Below are 297 nucleotides of genomic sequence, written 5' to 3'. Positions count from 1 at the left end.
GAGTGATCTCAGCTTGTGTAGCTCCCTCCACACAGCCAAATCTCCACTGCAGCCACCATCTTCCCCCACCCACCCCCTTCCAAGTCCTTAACCTCCCCCAAAGGTGATGCCCAGAATTGGAAACAATACTCCAGCTAACTGAAGTCCTATTCTAAAGATCATTTCTGACTTGCACCTTCTAAAGTGCATGAAATGGGAGCCAGGAGGGCATCTATTTCGCAAGAGATTGATTTTAGTAAATATTAACCCGAGGAGAGAATTCCATCCTGTGGAGGCCAAAGGGTTTGTTTATTCAGA

Source organism: Scyliorhinus canicula, chromosome 16 (assembly GCF_902713615.1).
Source record: "Scyliorhinus canicula chromosome 16, sScyCan1.1, whole genome shotgun sequence".
Classification (NCBI taxonomy): Eukaryota; Metazoa; Chordata; class Chondrichthyes; order Carcharhiniformes; family Scyliorhinidae; genus Scyliorhinus; species Scyliorhinus canicula.
The sequence above is the reverse complement of the archived record's forward strand: the minus strand, read 5'-3'. Positions refer to the sequence as shown.